A 250-nucleotide genomic window follows, 5' to 3' on the forward strand; every position below is an offset into this window, starting at 1 on the left:
CCTTCTCTTTCTCCCCTTCCTTCTCCCTTCTCTTTCTCCCCTTCCTTCTCCCTTCTCTTTCTCCCCTTCCTTCTCCCTTCTCTTTCTCCCCTTCCTTCTCCCTTCTCTTTCTCCCCTTCCTTCTCCCTTCTCTTTCTCCCCTTCCTTCTCCCTTCTCTTTCTCCCCTTCCTTCTCCCTTCTCTTTCTCCCCTTCCTTCTCCCTTCTCTTTCTCCCCTTCCTTCTCCCTTCTCTTTCTCCCCTTCCTTCTC

Source organism: Penaeus chinensis, chromosome 18 (genome assembly GCF_019202785.1).
Source record: "Penaeus chinensis breed Huanghai No. 1 chromosome 18, ASM1920278v2, whole genome shotgun sequence".
NCBI lineage: Eukaryota > Metazoa > Arthropoda > Malacostraca > Decapoda > Penaeidae > Penaeus > Penaeus chinensis.